The sequence below is a fragment of the Rhineura floridana genome, chromosome 7, assembly GCF_030035675.1.
Source record: "Rhineura floridana isolate rRhiFlo1 chromosome 7, rRhiFlo1.hap2, whole genome shotgun sequence".
Lineage (NCBI taxonomy): Eukaryota > Metazoa > Chordata > Lepidosauria > Squamata > Rhineuridae > Rhineura > Rhineura floridana.
Window position 1 is genome coordinate 20,290,840 of NC_084486.1, and position 23,474 is coordinate 20,314,313.

A 23,474-nucleotide genomic window follows, 5' to 3' on the forward strand; every position below is an offset into this window, starting at 1 on the left:
GTTCTTTCATAATTGCCCTCCCCAGTCCTAGCCTTCTTCTGATTTCTTGACTAATGTCTCCATTTGGGTTATTGACTGTGCCAAGGTATTGATAATCCTTGACAAGTTCAATGTCCTCATTGTCAACTTTAAAGTTACATAAATCTTCTGTTGTCATTACTTTAGTCTTCTTGACATTCAGCTATAGTCCTGCTTTTGTGCTTTCCTCTTTAACTTTCAACAGCATTTGTTTCAAACCATTACTGGTTTCTTGCTAGTAGTATGGTATCGTCTGCATATCTTAAATTATTGATATTTCTCCCTCCAATTTTCACACCTCCTTCATCTTGGTCCAATCCTGCTTTCCATATGATATGTTCTGCATAGAGATTAAACAAGTAGGGTGATAAAATACAACCCTGTCTCACATCCTTTCCGATTGGGAACCAATTGATTTCTCCATATTCTGCCTTTACAGTAGCCTCTTGTCCAGAGTATAGGTTGTGCATCAGGACAATCAGGTGCTGTGGCACCCCCATTTCTTTTAAAGCATTCCATAGTTTTTCATGATCTACACAATCAAAGGCTTTGCTGTAATCTATAAAGCACAGGGTGATTCTGAAAGTCCTTGGTCCATTCCATTATCCAACATATGTTTGTGATATGATCTCTGGTGCCTCTTCCCTTTCTAAATCCAGCTTGGACATCTGGCATTTCTTGCTTCATATATGGTAAGAGCCTTTGTTGTAGAATCTTGAGCATTACTTTACTTGCATGGGATGTTAAGGCAATAGTTCAATAATTACTGCATTCCCTGGGATCCTCTTTCTTTGGAATTGGGATATATATTGAATGCTTCCAGTCTGTGGGCCATTGTTTAGTTTTCCATATTTGCTGACAAATTTTTGTCGAAATTTGGACAGATTGAGTCTTAGTAGCTCATAGCAACTCTATTGGTATGCCATCTATTCCTGGTGATTTGTTTCTTCCAAGTATTTTAAGAGCAGCTTTTACCTCACATTCTAAAATTTCTGGTTCTTCCTCATTCAGTACCTCCATGAATGAATCAGTCATCCTGGCACCTCTTATAGAGCTCTTCAGTGTATTGCTACCATCTTCCTTTTATTTCATCTTGGTCAGTCAGTGTGTTTCCCTGTTGATTATTCAACATCCCTACTCTTGTTTTAAATTTCCCTTTAATTTCTCTAATCTTTTGGAATAGGGCTTTGGTTCTACCTTTTTTGTTGTCCTCTTCTATTTCTATACAATAACTATTGTAATAGTTCTCTTTGTCCCTACATCCTAGTTGCTGTATTATTTAGTGTTCTAACCGTGTTTCTATCTCCTTTTGCTTTTGCTTTCTTTCTCTCTTTAACCGTTTTAAGAGTTTCTTCAGTCATCCATTAAGGTCTCTTTCTCTTTTTAATGAGAGGTATTGTCTTTTTGCATTCTTCCCTGATACTGTCTCTGACTTCACTCCATAGTTCTTCTGGTTCTCTGTCAACTAAGTTTAAAGCTTCAAATCTGTTCCTTTTTTGATCTTTATATTCTACTGGGATGCTATTTAAATTGTATTTTGGCATTACGATTGCTTCGTTGTGCTTTTTTAGCTTTACTCTGATTTTCAATATTACCAGTTCATGATGTTTACCACAGTCTGCTCCTGGTCTTGCTTTCACAGAAAGTATGGAACTTCTCCATCTTCTGCTACCAATTATATAATCAATTTGATTCCTACATTGACCATTTGGTGATGTCTACATGGGCAGTTCCTAGCTCTTCTCTGTTCCCTACTTTTGCATTCCAGTCCCCCATGATTATCAGAACATCTTTTTTTCGGTGTGTGATCAATTTCTTCCTGTACTTCTGTGTAAGATCTCTCCAATTCCTCTTCTTCTGCATTTGCCATTGGAGAGTAGACTTGGATAATGTTTATGTTAATAGGTTTCCCATTAACTCTCATTGATATAACTCGCTCAGACCTTGCGTTATAGCTCTTAATTGTTTTTGCTACATCACTTCTCACTATTAAAGCAACCCCGTTTCTTCTTAATTTCTCATTTCCTGCATAAAATATTTTGTAGTTGCCTGATTGAAAATGTCCCATTCCCGTTCATTTTAATTCACTGTTTGCTGTAGCAGTGAGATACGAATACTAGAGAATCCCTAGCAGTGGTGTGGCAAACAGAAATAACAAATAAAGATTACTTGTGAGAGTGATTGGCTGAGTGTTTAAAATGGCTGAATGTATAAAAGGAAGAGGTAGAGTGGAATCTGGGGGGAGAAGAGAAAGAGTGGGTTGTTTGGTGGGTTTGAGAGAGTGGTTTGCCACGAGAGAGTGGAGAAGGAGGGGGGTGGAGTTCGGATTAGTATTGAGTAAAACCATATGCTTATGTGCCTTAAGAAGAAATCTTGTTAGCTGTGTTATCTTTAATAAATACTTAATTTGGTTTACCAAAGGCCTGATCCTTGGCTGGGGTTTCACAGACCAGAAGGGAGGGTAAGGTAATGACCAAGGCTGAAGGGAAACTGTAACAAATGGTGGCAGCAGTGAAGAGAATAACAATACCAGTATTCAGAGTCTCTGGGAATACTAGTATTAGGACGTGACTGGTGGTTGCCTAGCAGGGGGATCTGTTGAGATCTGTGCTAGAGCGGGGAGAGAAACAATAAAAAAGGACAGTCCGGACTGGTGGAGTCCCTGGTGGTGCCTAGTGACAGGCAGTAGCCACACGCAGGTAGGAATCTGACAGGGAGAGCCAGAGAAGGGCGTCACAACTCACACCAAGTATTATGTTGATACGTTCCATTTCTTTCTTGACAATTTCTAACTTTCCCTAGGTCATGCTTCTCACATTCCATGTTCCTATTGTGTGTGTCATACAACTCCAGACTCTCCTTTTGCATCTGTGCACATCAGGCTCTGGGATTCCTTTCAGCTTTGACCCAGCTGCGTCATTAGTCACAGGGCTACTCGTACTTGTCCTTTGCACTTCCCCTGTAGCTTGCTGAGTGCCATATGACCTGGGAGGTCTCATCTTCCAGCAGTATCTCATGTTGCATTTTGGATACTCTATTCATAGGGTTTTCATGGTAAGAGGTATTCAGAGGGGGTTTACCATTGAGTCTGGATTCATCTTAGTCCGGTGTCTCAGCTTTGACCATTCTGCCTTGGGTGCCCCTGCTAGGAGTCTAGCCTCTTGGTCTAGACTCCTGATGTCATTGCTCTCAGCTTCTTCAACACTCTCAAACCCTCTCATCATGTTAAGGTGTGCATCCTAGAGGGGGCTGATCTTCAGAACAATCCAGAAAATAACTCCTATGTGCAGAACCATCAGGCTTTCAGTTGCTACTGAGTCTCCCTTATTTTAGAAACTCCCACCCCCTCTGAACACCACTTACCATGAAAACCCTATTCATAAGGTCGGCCTAAGTCAGAATCGACTTGAAGGCAGTCCATTTCCATTTTTTCCCCAATTCTCTCAGCCTATTGGTATTGGGGACTAGCAACCTGAAAGGAGAACACAACCTTTCATCCTGAACAGGAACCATATCTCAGTCCTTGCACTTGGAGCTACCTTCAAAAACCGTTTGGAAGTTGCAGTTTGTGCAAAAGACTTATTGTGTTGGATTGAAAAGACTGTTGTTGGCCACCTTTGAAGAAGGAATGGTGAGGCATAAGCACACCTAATAAATAAGAGTAAATAGATTAAATAAATATGTTGTTATCCAATTGCATGGCCTCCCTTTTAGCTTCTGAGTACAATTCAAAGTGTTGCTATTGATTCCGAAGGCCCAAAAAATCTGGGCCCAGCATAAGTTAGAGGATAGTGATACAAACTGGCAGGAGAATCAGGACACATAAAAGGAGGTACTTCTTCACATGGCACATAATTAACTGAAAACCAGTTGCTGGGAAACAACAGGAAGAGAGGCCTATATAGCCTTTATGCCCTTCTTCTGGTCTTCTCAGAGGCATCTGGTTGGTCACTCATAATGGATTAGATAGGCCTTTGGTCTGATCCAGCAGGCCTCTTCTTTTGTTCTTATGGGAGACCCCTTCTCCCACATGACCCCTCTCCCTCCACTTGTTGAAATCAGCAGATGAGTTTATGCTCCCCGTCCTTACAGATCCACACCATACATTGAAAGCACATCCAACACACATTCAAAGCACATTTCCCCACCAAAATTCTGAGGACTGTGGTTTCTTCTCACAGAGCTACAAATTCCTGGCACTCTTAACCAACTTTGGGAGAAGTAATGTGCTTTCAATATGTGTTGGATGTGCTGTCAATGTATGGTGTGGACCTGCTAGGGTTAGGGTTAGGGTTAGGGGAGTTTAATGATATTAAGAAATATAGTAGTTCATGTTAAAGTGATCTTGAATAAGTGCTCCCTTGGCCTCTAGTTTATCTAATTGCATGTCAGTAAATTAGTACACTTTCAGATTTGTTGTTTCATTGTCCCATATGATCTGAGGCAACACATCTCCCTCTTTCTATACATGTTCTTATGCCAGTTTGCTATTTTGCTCCATGTGCCCGCTGCATAATGCCTATACCTTACACTTCAAAAGGCAATAACCACTGTGAGATGAGGAAGTACCAGCACTTCCCTGGCATCTTTTAGGCCACCTCTAATGCTGTTATAAATTGCTGATTGCCAAGGAACGTGCAGTACTTATCTAGACTTCCACACATTCGCTGAATCTGGCTTAATTAAGGTACATAGTAAAAGAAAACTATGGGCTGAAACACCATTCTCTCCCTTAATTGGCATACTATTAAGCAATGGAGTCAAACTCATCCAGCACCCAATTACTGGAAAAGAAAAACTTAATTGAGTGGTTAGTGTGATGAAAGTGAGGAAATAGAAATTCAGAAAAAACATTGATTTGGCTTATAACCTTCTAACAATGACAAAGAACAACAATATGAAAGGCACAGGGTGGTTACAGCAGCATCTTCATTACCTATCAATGATTCCCAGTTTAATTAACTTCACTGGATCTCATTACATACCAGTATCACCTCCTTTCATCTCACCATGTTACAGGTTTACCTTCTGGAAACTACTGTGCAACCGTATGATGGATATACTGTGCAAGTGTTGCCCTATATTGGAAGCCTACTGACCTCTACTCTACACATATTTGCACGTCTCTGGCTTCAACCCTGAATGCATCTATTGTATGTCTACAGTCAGACTCTGCAATACAACCATATGTGTTTTGACTCATCAGTCATACACACACAGTGTAAGGATTTACACTCAGTGTCTTTCAGACTACGATACCAACCCAATGAAGTGATAAAGCCAATCCTTCATAGGGAACATTCCAGGGGCCAGTGGGATGCCAGTGGGATGCCATGGGTGGGGCTCTGTTGCTCTTCTGGCTTCCCAGCATTGCCGGTTGCTGCTCCTGAATGAGCGGGATAGGGGCATGGTGCAGGGAGCCCAGCGCTGGGTATGGCAGCAGACGCGTTGGATTGGCTCTGCCATCATGCACTGCACCATGCTGAGCTTTCTGCCCCTCCCCCTCTTGGTCAGCAGCAGCAACCCACAGTGTTGCACCACCCCATCGGCCACTACAGCCAGGGGCCACATGCCAGTGCTGGGTAGGGCCAGTGGCAAAAGTGGACATAGGCTACATTTCAGTCATGCAAATAATCAGTTATCTGTGAATCCTCCCCTTGGGTTAAGTGTCCAACATCTTGTACAACAAGCCACCACCTTATTTTCTCTCTTTCATGGATCCATGGAAAGTAGTCAAACCTGTCAGGTCACTTATCTAAAGCTATGAACATGCTAGTTTCTCGTCTGAAATTAAAAACAAAGGAACCTGCTGTTCTTCTGTGTATCCCGACTATATCTATTATTTCAGACCAAACCAAAGTGTCACATGGAGCAAATTTCTAAAACAATACCAGAGTCCCAGGAAACGGGGTGCAATGATTCAGAGAGCTGTTGCTATCCGTGTCCAAAGAAAACACAGCTCGCCCCAACTAATGAGGCAAAAGGATTAGCAGAGAACTGCAATGAGTCGGACATGTCTTTAGTTGTGTGGTTCCTCAGCTGCTAGTTACAGATAACACCTTCAGCCTTTAGGTCAGTAATTGCCTTGGCGGGCTTGTAGAGGATGGTTAATGGCCTTCTGTTCTCTTTTTTACCCTTCAAAGTTATCTCCCTCAAAGGCCAGAAAAATGCAGCCATCTTTGCCAAGTGGGCATTATGGTCCTGCAAGTTGTATTGTTTTTTGTTGTTATCTCCACCCATCCCTGAATGTCTTTTTTATTTCCTTCCGCTGTTGACAAGAACCATTACCATGTAGGACAGTAGCAGACGGTATGGTGAGGCAGCAGCGCTTACCTGACCTCCCATCAGCTGAATCGCTGCTGCTTTCTGGGAAGGCAGCAGGGAGTTTGCCATAATGGAAACACACAAGCAGGAGCACTGAATTGGCTCCACCAGTACATTTCACTGCAATGACCTCTCTGCTACCTTGTCTGTCCCCCTCTTCCTCTGGGAAAGTAGCAGCAACACAGCTGATGAGAGGTCAGGGGAGCACCACTGCCCCTCCACACCATCCAGGAGTGTTAGGGCCTGTGGAAGAGTCTAAATGGCCAGATAGAGAGGCATGGATGGCTATATTTGGCCCCTGGGCCTGAAGTTACCCACCCTTTGTATAAAGCTAGAAGTCTGGCTTTCTACTTTTGCTTGCTCAATAGAGCAATTCTCCTCCCTGCTGTGTATCTGGCCCCAAACAATTGTCTGCACAGACCCTGGGTTGGAGAACACTCTCTCTTCTGGGCCTGGTTTTAGATGAGGCTATCTACACACATACTCTGCCCTCAACACTTTTATTGACCATTCTGTAAGGGGGAGAGGGATGAACATTATGATAAGCTAACTACTGTTTGACAATGTCATTTACCAGTGGTCTGGGATAGTAGGATTTCTTCTTTTTATGGTATCTGAGTAAGCACATTTAGGAACATTGGTTATTATTGTTTGTTTTCTTCTTTGTTACCTATTCTTTAATTGATGTTCAGATGTTTTGTAGTTGACGTAGTTGTAAGTTGCTTTGAGATCTTTTCGTATAATGTGATGAATAAGTACTGCTGCTGCCGCCGACATAGTTTTCTGTGTAGATTTCCAGTACCTTTTCATTCATCTGAAGGTGCCTTGGCCTTTATTGTGAGTAACATTGTCAAGTCTTGCCTGTGTTTTCCAGCAACTTGACCATTGCCTTTGTGTCTCTTTTACTGTTTCTTGCTTAACCTTGCAAATGGGGAAAGCACTCCTCCCCCCCTTTGTTGTGTGCATCTTAATTGTGTCAGGGGCATGGAGGAAAGTGCATTGATTTCTAATTTCCTACCATGTAAGTGCACCTTTATTACCTGAGCCCATGAGATAAATTGGAACCAATAAGCATGACCTGGCATATCAATATGGGAATAGGTCAGTGGTTCCTTCGAAGAAAGGCTTCATGAGAATTCTGTTGGTTTGGGCCAGATTTGAACTTTTCTTTAGCCTTTTTCAGATGTTGTGCATGTGGAAAAATGACTGTATGTATGTAAAACTCAATGAGGACCCAGAGAAATCCCCAAGGATGATTTTTAGTAAAAATGGGCTTATTGATTTACTGTGTTTGTATCTCGCCCCTTTGCCAAAAATGCCCTCAAAGTGACTTACAAAAAAAAAAATCAGTTTTAAGGTAGTCCCTGCTGTCAGGCTCACAGTCTACAAAGACATGACACACAAGGAAAGAGGAATGGGAGGGAGGATGGAAAAGCAAACTCAAAGAGAATTGATGTCAGTGGTGGTGGTCTGGGCTGTCATGCTGTCATGAGAGGTATATAAAATGGAGTTTTTAATCCTCAGATTCATCTCAGTGGATCAGAGCATAAGAATCTATGAGTGACCTCCATAATACAGGCCCTGCGTTTGATCTCAAAATCACATGATGGTCAGAACTGGTTTACTAATCCCAGACAGACATGTGCCAACAGGATTAATTAGTCATATGGAAAGGTCTAAACTCCAAGTATGCTCAGGGGTAATCTCACTAACTAGACAAACTTCAGTGCCGAAGTTAAAGTTTGAGTCAGTGAAACTCACATAAGATAATGGTTAGAGTTAATTCAATTCCTCCGGAGACTGCAAGTAAAGGTTTAACTCTGGTGGTCAGAACAATCATATCTCAGGAAATTCTGTCTTGTACCGAATCACTCATTAGTATCTCCCCTCCCAATTTACATTCAGTCGAATGAAGGTCCAAAATATATTTAAACATTGAGTTTTTGAAAGGTTGATAGGATCTCTTGGGGCTCCAACAATTTTTTCACTCTGCAAAACGCACTCTAAGAACATTGAGGCTACACAGGAGTTCTATTCTGACCTTAGACTCTCACTGCAATCTTCAGGAAAAGTATACTCACACACCCCAACTTCTGGGCTCTTTTTTTTCTTTTCTTCGTATGATTTAATCCAATTCTGAATGTATTTTGGCTTACTGTTCTTTGTCTTGTTCTATCTAGAGCATCAGGGTACGAATGACGGAATAAAAGAACACTGCTCACCTTAATTGTAAATTGTCAAAAGGCAATATTTTTCTAATTTCCTCTTCTAACAAACCAACCTTTATTTTATTCTTTGTGTGCTTTATTGGGGGTCAAAGGCAAGGTTACACTCACATAAGGGTGATGTGCAGATTTAATTCCAGCAAAAGGTTCCGCTACCCTTGCAGAAGTGGCGTTTGAATTTCTAGTGAGTAAACACCTATGTGAAGATTCAAATGTACACATGTAACAATGCTCTTGATAAAGAGCAGCCCCTCCCCTGATACCCTCTCCCCCCAGATTATATCCAGGAGCAGAGCTAGGCTGCATTCAGGCATGAGGTTTATTGCATTCATTTTTCTGATTATAATGGTAGTGCCTCTGTCCCAGTTTCTAGCATTCCTTTCACACTGCAGTGCCTGTTGCCTTATGGAAGTGTGGCTTTGTGACTAATACACCGCCATGTCATGCCAAATTTTGTTCACACTGGTGGGCATGGTGTGACACAACAATGACGGTCATGGAACATGTCACGACTCCTGCACCCTTTCCTCACACGTGTTTCCCCCAGGAAAACAAGGAGAAAGAACTGTATGCCAAAACGCTGCCCCAAATTTCATCCCTTTACTCCCACAATTTTCTGGGTTAATGGGGTTGCAAACAGATTTTTTCTCCAATATGGTCAGGAAAATGGAATAAACAGCTGTCTGAATGCAACCCTAGTGTCAGTGTCTAGGCCAGGAAGACAGGGCAGCTCCTGCCATGCAGTTCTTAACTCAGACAGCTGACTTAATGGCAGTCAGGATCCTTGCAGGAAGGGGCTTGATGGAGTCACCCTCCTCCCTTGCTGATGTCAGTGGTGGTTCTAGCTCTCTTGCCCTCTGTGGAAGCACTCTCCCCTTTCTCTGCCAGTTAAGATCCAGGAGTGGGGACAACATCCACACAGTTCTTAAAGCCTACCAGACTCTAAGTCTAAGCTTGGAGAAAGAGGCTGAGTCCTGAATGAAACCTGGGTTAGGACTCCTCCATGATCTGGTATGTTAGACTACTAGGAAAACAGAGAGTAGACTTCTAAACGTTACACCAGGGGTAGCCAACATAGTGCTCTTCAAAAGTCATTGGATGACTCCATGTTTTGAATGTTGAACAAGTGCATGTAGGTCCGGCCACAGCCAGCTGCCACAATGCTGCCACAGTGCTGCCCACCATCACCTATGTGCATTCATTTCTCCACACATTTAATGCCTGCAATCTTTGATTCAGCTTGCTGTGAGCAGCAGGAATCTCTGTTCAAAGCCAGGGGTTTATGAGATTGTAATAACATAAAGTCTATGCAGGTCCTATTATCCTGCCTTAACTGGCTTCAAAACCAGCCTCACAGCTGAAATGTCAGGGCTCATTTAAAGCTATACTCCTACCCTCTGAATTTGATAGTAACTGGAAATCCCCCAAGCTAAATCCAGTTCCACAAGGCATTTTGAATCCTGTTCCAGTTGTTAGCCTAGGAACATGGATAAAGTGGCAGCTGTGGTGAGAGAACTTCTGGTAGTCCACTTCAGAATACAGGAATGGGGTTGACATGCTGGTTCATAATCCGTCACCCACTTTTCACAATGGCCCTTTAGGAACAGTATATTCTGATCAGGTCCCTATAAGTGAGCTCTGCTTAAGTGAGCTTAAGTGAGCTACCTGCTTAAGATTACTCTCTCTTTCTCTCTCTCTCTTAAAAACTGCCTCAGGGTTGATTCCAAGGGCAACACTGGCAGGTGGCATCCTGAGACATCTGCCAAGGGCCGGTGATGGCTGATGTCACTTCCCAGGTCCCCCATTTCCAGTGGTCCAATAAGCACTAGGCAGTAATTAGCTATGTCACTGTATGCAGGGCATAAAGGGCAATTGTAATGCTGACCCCCCCCCAGTGCTCACTGTAGTCAATCTCCCTGGTTCTATTGCAGATGTCAGGCACATCAAACACTTTCCTCACAAATGGAGAAGGGTAGGTAGCAAGTCACCTAGTGTTATTGGAGTTCTCTGCTATCCTTTATTATAGGTACAAAAAGGCCAATAGAAAAGAAGGCCCTGAGCTAAGGTACCTCACTAAGGAAAGAATAATGAGTGCTGAAACTTAGGAAATCCTCTTCACCTTTCCCTCCAGAGCTCTGGCCACTTTCAGATTCAAGTTTTAGTCTTGCAGGCAAGCTGTTCTGAGCAGTAACTTCAGAAGCTAGTTTATACCATGGCAGAATGCCTGAGTGGAAAATTCATGATAAATTTTAAACACATTCCCTCCACAGCATCTTTCTTCCACATTTCCATCCTGGCTGGAGCTCTGAGAATTTTGTCTGCACTTCTTGATCTCCACCTGTGGTCTGTAGAGTGGAAGACACTCCAAAGGTGGTGGGCTAAACCTGTAACTAGAAGAACCTCCCAGAGGGAACTAGATGGGCCTCCCAATGAAAGATATTCCAAAACCTGGGTGCAATCACTGAAAAGGTCCTCTCTCCTGAGTTATCACCAAACACCCCTCAGATATTGGTGGGACAGAGAGCAAGTTGTCTCCCAAAGATCTTAGAACCCAGTCATGTTTGTATAGAAGAAGGCAGCTCTTTGACTAACCTGATCTAAATCTGTTATGGGCTTTATGGGTCTTAACCAGCACTTCGAATTATACCTGGAAATGGACCAGTATCAGTGAAGTTGTAACAAGGGAGTCATATGCTTCCTCTAAATGGCCCCAGACAACAGCTGGACTGTAGTATTCTGAGCCAGCTAAAGTTTCTGAACATTCTTCAGAGCGAGCCCCACATGAAGTGTGTTAGAGCAGTCCAAAAAAGATGTATCTGTTTATCAAATATATTTATATGATTTTTCATAGAAAAAAGCAAAGTGGTTTTTCAACATATACAAATATATGATAAAACCATATAAAAAGTTAAAATAAATAATTAACTAACTATTGCAGAAAGATATCTTCTCAATTGCCTGCATAAGCCTGGTGACATAGAAGAGTTTTCAGCAGGTATTTAAAAGTCAGAACAGAAGGTGTCTACCTTCTACCTTGGGAGCAGTGACCACAGTGCTATTAAATTAAACATACATGTAACTGGCCAATTGCCACGAAAATCCAACACGGTCACTTCAAAAGAGGAAACTTCACAAAAATGAGGGGATTGGTAAAAAGAAAGCTGAAAAACAAAGTCCAGAGGGTCACATCACTCAAAAATGCTTGGAAGTTGTTTAAAAACACTCTATTAGAAGCTCAACTGGAGTGCATACCGCAGATCAGAAAAGGTACCGCCAGGGCCAAGAAGATGCCAGCATGGTTAACGAGCAAAGTCAAGGAAGCTCTTAGAGGCAAAAAGTCTTCCTTTAGAAAATGGAAGTCTTGTCCGAATGAAGAAAATAAAAAAGAACACAAACTCTGGCAAAAGAAATGCAAGAAGACAATAAGGGATGCTAAAAAAGAATTTGAGGAGCACATTGCTAAGAACATAAAAACCAACAACAAAAAATTCTATAAATACATTCAAAGCAGGAGACCATCTAGGGAGACAATTGGACCCTTGGATGATAAGGGAGTCAAAGGTGTACTAAAGAACGATAAGGAGATTGCAGAGAAGCTAAATGAATTCTTTGCATCTGTCTTCACAGTGGAAGATATAGGGCAGATCCCTGAACCTGAACTAACATTTGCAGGAAGGGATTCTGAGGAACTAAGACAAATAGTGGTAACGAGAGAGGAAGTTCTAAGCTTAATGGACAATATAAAAACTGACAAATCACCGGGCCCGGATGGCATCCACCCGAGAGTTCTCAAAGAACTCAAAGGTGAAATTGCTGATCTGCTAACTAAAATATGTCACTTGTCCCTCGGGTCCTCCTCCGTGCCTGAGGACTGGAAAGTGGCAAATGTAACGCCAATCTTCAAAAAGGGATCCAGAGGGGATCTCGGAAATTACAGGCCAGTTAGCTTAACTTCTGTCCCTGGAAAACTGGTAGAAAGTATGATTAAAGCTAGATTAACTAAGCACATAGAAGAACAAGCCTTGCTGAAGCAGAGCCAGCATGGCTTCTGCAAGGGAAAGTCCTGTCTCAGTAACCTATTAGAATTCTTTGAGAGTGTCAACAAGCATATAGATAGAGGTGATCCAGTGGACATAGTGTACTTAGACTTTCAAAAAGCGTTTGACAAGGTACCTCACCCAAGGCTTCTGAGGAAGCTTAGCAGTCATGGAATAAGAGGAGAGGTCCTCTTGTGGATAAGGAATTGGTTAAGAAGCAGAAAGCAGAGAGTAGGAATAAACGGACAGTTCTCCCAATGGAGGGCTGTAGAAAGTGGAGTCCCTCAAGGATCGGTATTGGGACCTGTACTTTTCAACTTGTTCATTAATGACCTAGAATTAGGAGTGAGCAGTGAAGTGGCCAAGTTTGCTGATGACACTAAATTGTTCAGGGTTGTTAAAACAAAGAAGGATTGCGAAGAGCTCCAAAAAGATCTCTCCAAACTGAGTGAATGGGCGGAAAAATGGCAAATGCAATTCAATATAAATAAGTGTAAAATTATGCATATTGGAGCAAAAAATCTTAATTTCACATATACGCTCATGGGGTCTCAACTGGCGGTGACCGACCAGGAGAGAGACCTTGGGGTTGTAGTGGACAGCACGATGAAAATGTCGACCCAGTGTGCGGCAGCTGTGAAAAAGGCAAATTCCATGCTAGCGATAATTAGGAAAGGTATTGAAAATAAAACAGCCGATATCATAATGCCGTTGTATAAATCTATGGTGCGGCTGCATTTGGAATACTGTGTACAGTTCTGGTCGCCTCATCTCAGAAAGGATATTCTAGAGTTGGAAAAGGTTCAGAAGAGGGCAACCAGAATGATCAAGGGGATGGAGCGACTCCCTTACGAGGAAAGGTTGCAGCATTTGGGGCTTTTTAGTTTAGAGAAAAGGCGGGTCAGAGGAGACATGATAGAAGTGTATAAAATTATGCATGGCATTGAGAAAGTGGATAGAGAAAAGTTCTTCTCCCTCTCTCATAATACTAGAACTCGTGGACATTCAAAGAAGCTGAATGTTGGAAGATTCAGGACAGACAAAAGGAAGTACTTCTTTACTCAGCGCATAGTTAAACTATGGAATTTGCTCCCACAAGATGCAGTAATGGCCACCAGCTTGGATGGCTTTAAAAGAAGATTAGACAAATTCATGGAGGACAGGGCTATCAATGGCTACTAGCCATGATGGCTGTGCTCTGCCACCCTAGTCAGAGGCAGCATGCTTCTGAAAACCAGTTGCCGGAAACCTCAGGAGGGGAGAGTGTTCTTGCACTCGGGTCCTGCTTGCGGGCTTCCCCCAGGCACCTGGTAGGCCACTGTGAGAACAGGATGCTGGACTAGATGGGCCACTGGCCTGATCCAGTAGGCTCTTCTTATGTTCTTATGTTCTTACTGAATTTTTATTGGCAGAGTATTCTACAGGACTGGGCTGATAATATGAAAGGCTCGATTTCTTCTTGTCAAATGAGCATTGCCAACTTTGGGGACACCCAACAATGCTCTTGCAGATGATCTCAGTGAAGGAGCTGGGATATAAGGGTTCATACAGTCCCTAAGATACCCTGGACCTAAGTTGTTCAGGGCTTAAAAAATTAATACAAGGAACTTGAACCTGGCTCGGTAGCACATGAGCAATCAGTGCAAACATTTTAACAATGATGTTACCTGTTGTTAGCCATGCACCCCCATCAGTAGTCTGGCTGCCACATTCTGCACCAGCTGGAGCTTCTAAACCAGGCCCAAGGAGAGCTCCCAATAAAGTGCATTGCAGTAATCAGGCCTAGAGGTTACAAGTGCATGGACTACTGTAGTCAGGCTATCCCTGTTCAGGAATGTCCATAGCTGGTGAACCAGACAAAGCTGGTAAAAGGCACTCAACCACAGAGGACACTTGAGCCTCTAATGACAGAGATGTATCCAGGAGTACCTGCAAGCTATGCACCTGCTCCTTCAGAGGGAGTGTGATGCTTCTAGAACAGGTAACTTGCCTATCTCCAGGAAATGGAAGCTACCCACCAAAAGTGCCTCCATCTTCCCAGGATCAAAGCAAAGTTTATTGGCCCTCATCCAATCTACCACTGCATTCAGACCCCAATCCAGAGCTTGCACAGCCTCTCTTGCTTCAGAAGTTATGGAAAACAGTGTATCATTAGCATACTGATGACACCTCGCTCCAAAACTCCTAATGACCATTCCCAACAGCTTCATATAAATAGCACTGGGGGAAGAATAGTACCCTGTGGAACTCCATAGCACAAGTGCCAGGGGGCCAAGGAGTACTCACCCAGTGCTACTTGCTGAATACAGCCTTGTAGGTAAGAACAGAACCACCCTAACAAGGCACCCCCAATATCCATCCCAATGAATCATCCAGGAGGATACCATGGTCAATGGTATCAAAAGCCACTGAGTGATCAAGCAAAAGTAACAGGGTTACACTCCCCATCTCTCTTATGATAAACGTCATCAATCAACCAATGCTGATTCAGCTCTAAAAATGGGTCTGAACCCAGACTGTAGTGGATCTAGATAATCAACCAGGAATGCCTGCAGATGTAACTAAGACATAACTAAGCCATATATTACCATGACCAGATCTGAGTCCAAGAATGGGTATGCTTGATGGAGAATTTTTCTCCATTGGGATCTTTTGCTGGGGGTCATTAAAAAAACAATTCTAAGAGACAGGCTTGAAGCAAAAGGTAGGCCTTTATTCTTTACAAGCATATGCAGGGTCAACCTTCCAGAAACATCCAGGAGAGACTGCACTGAGGCACTGTGTGCAAGCTCTTTTATAGAGTACAGTTACAGCATGTGACAGTGATTCACCAATCTCATGAGTTCCTGCCATCCAACATCACAGTTCCTCCTCTCTACAATCATTCCAGACCAATCAGAAAGCATTAGGCAATCCTGCTCCTGATTCCAAAATCCTGTCCATCTTGTTAATATGACCATTGTTCTGCTATCTTTCAAGACTAATGAATTTTGGGACTAGTTGGAACAGTTACTATTGTGAATATGCTTTCAAGCATACTTGGTATAGCCATTGTTTCATTGTTTCTGATGGGTCAGGCTGACAGGTACACCTGCTTGGGTTTTACCTCAACTCAAGGTAACTGAAAATCTCATGAGCATCACAAGTTTTTAATAGCTATATGGGTCTTATATGTTCTTATACTTTCTCAGAAATCCCATTTCCTTACTTATAAAATACACAACTTATGAAAGAGGATTTTGTTTAAACCACTGAGCTACATTTTGAAGCCACACAGACTAAGGAAAAGACTGGGTGACTCTGGCTAACTAGTATCTTTCAGCCTCAGAGATATAGAGGAGGCAGGCCATCCTAGAGTACCTTTTTGTTAATGAAAACACACATAAAGTTGTAAATATAATATAACACACTGGGTTATTTTAAAATCATTGTAGAATCTCACTATTTCTCTTCATTAAAACTTCTAATACATGCTTCATAATTTTTCCCCTAGATGGCATTATTGCTTTACCCAAGAATCAAATATTAGTGATTTCTACTTGTTATATCAATCACAGCTTTTTCTCACAGGTTAAAGGCTCCTTGATTCCAAACAATAGGGTAATCAATATCTGTCAATCATGCACTGGCTGATTTGGCAAGAACACAAGAGTTCAAACTAAGTTCTCTTTGCCTGCTTCTTCTAGGCCTACACATAGGTCTGCTTCTAATGTCTGGGTTTCTGGGGTCCCTAAACAGGCCAGTGGGCCGTTTGCTTAGTTCTTTATGATTCTAAAACATCTTTCTTCTAATATCTATGATTATATATGTCTGGATATATAAAATTCCCCATTATGCTATCCTCAGCCTTGAAAACCAATCAAGTGTCCTGGTCACTACCAAGACCTGGACATCCAGGTTCAATGCTGGTCCAAGAGCACACCCAAATTATGAGCCAGAATTCTCAATGGGAATGGAATTACCTACAAGGCAGAGGTTGAAGCTCTGTTCCCTGATATGCCCTGCTACTGACTAGGAGCATCTACCCTATCTGAATTAAGCTTCAGTTTGTTCTGTAGCTCTCACCCAATCCATTACAGATACTAGACACTGATTTAATACTTGAAAAGCTTCCTTAGATTTAGATGGAAAGGGAAGATAGATTTGGGCATTACTTGCATATTAGTTGCACTGGACCCCCCAGACCTGAACAATCTCTCCCAATAGTTTCATACAGATATTAAATAACATGGAGCACAAGATAGTACCCTGAGAGATACTATAGGCCAACACCCAAAGTGTGGAACAGGAGCTCCCCAGCACCACCTTCTAGAGTTGCCCCTCCAGAATGGACCAAAACCACTGCAAAATAATGCATCCCAGCCAGGTGGTCCAAAGAGATACCATAGTTAGTGATATCAAAAGCTGCAGAGAGGTCCAGCAGAGCCAATAGGGATGCATTCCCCTGCTTAGTTTCCAGGTACACCATTCACCAAGGCAACCAAAACTGTATCCATCCCACATTTCAGCCTGAAACCAGATTGAAATAGATCTAGATAATCCTTATCATCCAGAAAACCTGGAGCTGAGATGACACCATACACTTGAGTACCTTGCCCAAGAATAAAACACTAGAGATAAACTAGTCAGAAGGTATCCGTCATGGTGGGGTTCAGCGAGGTATTTAACAATGGTTTCACCAACTCGTCTTTTAGGCTCAATGGAACAAAGCCTCTTGCAGAAAGATGCTCGTCATTCCTTTTACCCACTCAAGCAGTCCCCCTGACAGTTTTTTCAGCCAAGAAGACCAAGGGCAAAACACACACAGTCAGCCTCACCTCTCCAAGAATCCCACCCACATCTTCAGGCAACACTAAGTACCCATTGTTACAAGAACCAGATGCCAAATTGCATCAGATGGGCCTCTAGCATCCAAGTTGGCACAGATGTGAACCATTTTATTTGCAAAGCATCTTGCATATTGGTCCCAGCAGACCATCAGTTCTGTCCCAGTCATCCACCCTCAGATAAGTACACTCCACTCAAAACTGTTGGATGGTCAGGGAGACGGTATCCTGATGAACCACTGCAATCTTTTCCTCCCTGACCCCAGTGTTTCTGCTGCTGCGTGGAGAATCATGGAGGGCAACACTGGAAGAGGTTAACCCCTCAGCCACCCACCACCACCATATTTTTTGTCTTCCCTCTATCCACAGATTGGCTATATAAAAAGGCATTCACCCCTGCCCTCAGGCTTATAGTGTAAGCAATATCCTATTATAGTGTCAGTCAGTAGTCTTCAATATTTTCAGACCTGGGACCCACCTCTAACCCATTTGAGAACACACATTTCAAGTTTTGAAACCATATATTCGTATGGTGGTATAGCGCTACTAATGTGACAAAGCTTAGATTAGGCCATGACCTGGGAATGGGTCCCATCCCACCAGTTGAAGACCAAAGGTGTAAGTAATATCCTACGACTTAGTAAATCAATATCTACACACACACACATATATGCTGGGTACAGTAGAAATCAGTTCTGTCCCAGTCATCCACCTTCAGATAATAAGCATACTCCACTCAAAATGGCTGAATGCATAGACTAGAAAAGAAAAAGTAAATTTGTGAGACCACAAAGAGTGCCAATGGATGCTCCAAAAGTCCTGTTGTGTTATCTCCAATCCAACGGCCCTGAGGAGGACCCCAGAGGACTGGAACAGAAGCTGCCTAAGAATGGTTGGATGGATGCCTCCCACTTTTTAAATGTAACTCTCTTACTGTGAAAACTAATGGGAAATGAGGACAAAGAACAAACCTAGCACTTATGTCATAGGCAGATGTGCAGTGAAGTCCATGGACCAAACAGTGGGACAGCATCCAGGCACAAATTGTTGTTCTCTGTGTGGTCTCCAAATTACTTTGTGTTCTGTCGGATACACTGTCACCAGGCCAGCCTGTTTAAAAGAAGGAAGAGCTCCCCCTGCTTTCCCCCACCAAGCAGAGCTGATTTCAAATTCCCTTGGACTGCAGAAATCCAGCAATTTGCTGTTTCTCACACCATCTTCACTTTCCCCCCAGCTGTTTAACAGACATACTTGAACCTGTAGCTGTAGAGCCTCTCATTATTCTACTCAGGAGAAAATGACACAGGAGGAGAAGGAGGAGAAGAAAAGAACCCCAGAGACATCAGTTTAGGAGAATGTCCCTAAATGAGATGATTCTGCCTACTGGAATCAACATCCCCTGAATCAATCGCTGTGTGAGAAAAAGCAGACTGGAGGAAAGGGCTGGAAATAAACTGTGGAGGATATTTTTAATGCCGTTTTTACCACAGAAATGAGTGTAATTGGCCTGCCATTTCAAAAGTATTTGGTAGCTGCAGGATGCAGGCTCAGGGCATTATTCTCCAAGAGAAGAGCATAAAGTCAAGAGGAGTTGAAGCAGAAAGTTTTAAAGGCATCCCTCCTTGTCATTGCACCAGCCACTGGAATGAGAATCCAAAAGACAGAATATTAGGTGGTTAAGGTGTTGGACTATGACCTGGCAGGCCAGGGTTCATAAGAACATAAGAAGAGCCTGCTGGATCAGGCCAGTGGCCCATCTAGTCCAGCATCCTGTTCTCACAGTGGCCAACCAGGTGCCTGGGGGAAGCCCGCAAGCAGGACCTGAGTGCAAGAACACTCTCCCCTCCTGAGGCTTCCGGCAACTGGTTTTCAGAAGCATGCTGCCTCTGACTAGGGTGGCAGAGCACAGCCATCATGGCTAGTAGCCATTGATAGCCCTGTCCTCCATGAATTTGTCTAATCTTCTTTTAAAGCCATCCAAGCTGGTGGCCATTACTGCACCTTGTGGGAGCAAATTCCATAGTTTAACTATGCGCTGAGTAAAGAAGTACTTCCGGGAAGGGTGACTTCGCTTGTGCCTGCTTTTGAGACGGGCTCCCGCCTCAAAAGAAGCTTATTCAGATATAAATCAGTCAGAACTTTTTTTTTTGACTGATGAAATTTCTCCCGGGCAGGGAGAAACGTAGAGATCAACCTCAAAAGCCTGTTTTTGTTGGGAGGACTGGATTTCATTAATTTATGAGAAAAGGTCCAGCCAGCAATGCCGGACGGACTTCCGAACAAGCTCTATCTGTTTAATGCGATACGTTTATCTTTTCTTCAAAGAGAAAACAGACTAACAGGCAAGCACCCTTCTTTCTATTATTTTTTTTACTTGGTTTAAATTGTTGCAGCAAAAAGAGATTTGTCAATTTAATCAGCTTTAAAGAGCTTCTGGGTGAGTTATAACTCTTCTCTGTTATTCACGAAATTAACAGCTTATCTCTGTTTCTATTGCAAAAAGCTGTCCTGGAAGTGCATTCTAAAGATATACACAGAAGAGGGATTTCTATTCCGAGGAACATTATATTGTTTGGGATTATTCTCTTTTTGGTCTATTTTATTTTGACGAATCTGCTTCTTCACGACGCCGCTAACTGTTTTGATGCTGGGAACTAAATTTGTTTTGTATTCTTGAACATAGAGAGATAAGGCAGGCTGCTCTGTTTATACTGTGATGTCATCAAGCCTGGAATATTAACCCAATTGTTGCTGAAATAAGAAGTGGTTCTTCTTTATTTTTGTTTTGCTTTGTTTTCGTGGTTTTAAAAAAATGGCAATCAAGAAAGTGGCTGAGAATCTGGAAGTAATTATGTTTCAGAAAATAATGGATGAGATTGAGATAATGAAACAAACCCTGCGACAGGGCAGTAAGGAGCTGAAAATTGAACTGAACAAAATGACGCAGGAGCTTAAAGAAATAGGGGATCCTGTGAGAGAGGAGAATGAGATCAGAGATGAGAAAAGAAAAAATAAAGGGAAGATACAAGCCCTGGAGATTGGAACAAATGTAGAATTGGAAAAAGATCTGGAGTTTATGGATATTAGAAATAAAATCTACTGTTTGGAATTTAACGTTATCTCTGAAGAAATTAATGAAGATATTAGAGATAAAGTTATCAATGGCTTGGATAATCTTCTGGACTGGAATGACGTGATGGAGCTTGATATAGAGAAAATCTATGGAATTAACTGCAGCCATGTGACAATGGAAAAACTCTCAAGAGATGAACCAGTGCATTTTGTAAAAAAGAAGAACAGAGATATGACTTTACAACAATATTTCAGCAACTTATTCAGAATTGATGGCAAGAAAATATTTGGGATAGAGGAAATTCCCATCAGACTCTTATTATATGACTATGGCTATGACAGCAAGATTATTATGGAATACTGATAATGGAAGATTGGACACTGAAATTACTGGACTTAACAGGACTATTGAAGATGGAAGATGGAATTAATAGGGATAATGGAATAATGGCTATTGAAATTATTGGACCTAACAGATTTTGATGAGATGGATTAATCGATATGTTTATTTGGACTATGGTTATGACAATAAGATTATTATTATTATTAACGAGATGGATTAATCGACATGTTTATTTGGAGAAAAATTGATAGATATATTTCTTAAAGAATTGAAACCTCTCTTTGACTTTTTGTGGAAAGAATAAAGTAATGTTTATGAGATTTGATGATTAATTAAGATAACTACTGGAGGAAAGTGATTTTATAATATAATTTAAGAGACAGGATTGTTATATATTGTAGACCTATAACTGATTTGATCTGTGACAAATGGGAAGTCAACATTTTGTTTGTTTGTTTAATCATTTTTGTTTTGTTTTGTTTTTTGTCTTTGAATGTTTTATGATTTTGTTTTGCATGTTTTATGAAAATTTGAATAAAAATTATTGTAAAAAAAAAAAATTCATATCTCATCTCAAGGTCTCCCTGAGCATTTTGATCAGGGGGACGATAGATCGTTCCCAGTATTAAATCCCTCCTGGGGCATGGTATTACCACCCACAACGATTCTGTGGAGGAGTCTGCCTCTTTTGGGGTTTCGAGCTTGCTGGATTCAATGCCTTCTTTCACGTATAGAGCGACTCCGCCACCAATACGTCCTTCCCTGTCCTTCCAATATAGTTCATATCCAGGGATAACCGTATCCCACTGGTTTTCTCCATTCCACCAGGTCTCCGTTATGCTCACTATATCAATGCTCTCCTCTAAGACCAAGCACTCCAGTTCTCCCATCTTGGTTCGGAGGCTCCTAGCATTAGCGTACAGGCACTTGTAAGCAGTGTCTCTCTTCAAGTGTCTTTGGCACTTGTGGTTTGGCCTGTGGTAATTTTGTTCTTCTGAATTTATATCCTGTGCCCCTGCTCTCACAATGCCTACTTCTAGGCCTACCCCTTTTAAAATTCCATCATTTCTTTGGTTTTTATCCCAGGGGGGAGGTTTATTCCGAACCGGACCTTCCTCAGCTCCTGTCGGGTTTCCCCCCTCAGTCAGTTTAAAAGCTGCTCTGCTACCTTTTTAGTTTTAAGTGCCAGCAGTCTGGTTCCATTCTGGTTCAAGTGGAGCCCGTCCCTTTTGTACAGGCCTGGCTTGTCCCAAAATGTTCCCCAGTGCCTAACAAATCCAAACCCTTCCACCCGACACCATCGTCTCATCCACGCATTGAGACTGCAAAGCTGAGCCTGTCTGGCTGGTTCTGCGCGTGGAACTGGTAGCATTTCAGAGAAAGCCACCTTGGAGGTCCTGGCTTTCAGCATCCTACCTAGCAACCTAAATTCGGCTTCCAGGACCTCACGGCTGCATTTCCCCATGTCGTTGGTGCCAACGTGCACCACGACCACTGACTCCTCCCCAGCACTGTCTACCAAACTATCTAAACGACGGGCGATATCCGCAACCTTCGCACCACGCAGGCAAAACACCTTGCGGTCTACACGCCCATCACACACTCCACTGTCTATGTTCCTAATGATTGAATCACCCACTACAAGGATCCCTCCAACCCCTGGAGATATATCCTCAGCACAAGATGATAGCTGCTCATCCCCCAAGGAATGGGTCCCTTCTAAGGGATCGTTTCCCTCTTCCTCAACTGGATGCTGTCCTTCCCCGAGACCATCGTTTTCCATGATAGCAGGAGAGTGGGACACAGCTATAACGTTCCTGAAGGCCTCCTCCACACACCTCTCTGCCTCTCTCAGCTTTTCCAGGTCCGCCACCTTGGCCTCAAGGAAATGAAGTCGTTCCTGGAGAGCCAGGAGCTCATTGCACCGAGAGCACACCTACGACTTCTGTCCAACAGGCAGATAGTCGTATATGCTGCAGGCGGTGCAAAACACTGGAAAGCCCCCACACCCCTGCTGGCTTCTTACCTGCATAGTTTTGTTTAAGGTTTATTATGTCAATGGGTTGGAGACTGCGGTTTAGTTGAGGTTATGGAATGGACGGGCAGAGTGGGTGGCCCTGGCCTCCTCGCCCTGCTGCCGAACTTGCTCTGCTGCTTAACTCGCCTTGACGCTTTGTCAGCTGGGGCCTTGATGCTTCGTCAGCTGGGGCTCCCTCTAGCTCACACATCCATGAAGCTCAGTGGGTGACCTTGGGCCAGTCACTGCCTCCCAGCCTCAGAGGAAGGCAATGGTAAACCCCCTCTGAATGCCGCTTACCATGAAAACCCTATTCATAGGGTCGCCATATGTCGGAATTGACTTGAAGGCAGTCCCTTTCCATTTCAGTGCAGATGAGAGAGAAGGAGGTGGAAACTTTGAGGGGGGTGTTGAGAAACAACAGCTGAGATAAGTGCTGGGGCCAGTTAATATGCTGAGGCCACAATGCTTTGTTGGGTTGCATCATTAAGTGAGATGGACTTGGGAGACTCAGCAGCGAGGCATCTGACCCCACCCCTGTGCTTTGTTGAGAGGCATGGATGGTTTAGCCATGGCAAGCAAATCTGGCTTGTTTCACCAGCAGACTGGAAG